Raw genomic sequence first — 233 nt, forward strand, 5'->3', positions numbered from 1 at the left:
ACAGAGTTTCGCTCTTGTCGCCCAGGCTGGAGAGCAATGGCGCAATCTCAGCTCACTGCAACCTCTGCCTCCCGGGTTCAAACAACGCTCCTGCCCCATACTCCCGAGTAGCTGGGATTATAGGCGCCCGGCACCACACCTGGCTAATTTTTGTATTTTTAGTAGAGATGGGTTTTCACCATGTTGGCCAGGCGGTCTTGAACTCCTGACCTCAAGTGATCCGCCTGACTCGG

The sequence above is a fragment of the Mandrillus leucophaeus genome, unplaced genomic scaffold (assembly GCF_000951045.1).
Source record: "Mandrillus leucophaeus isolate KB7577 unplaced genomic scaffold, Mleu.le_1.0 Scaffold43, whole genome shotgun sequence".
In the NCBI taxonomy this organism is placed as follows: domain Eukaryota; kingdom Metazoa; phylum Chordata; class Mammalia; order Primates; family Cercopithecidae; genus Mandrillus; species Mandrillus leucophaeus.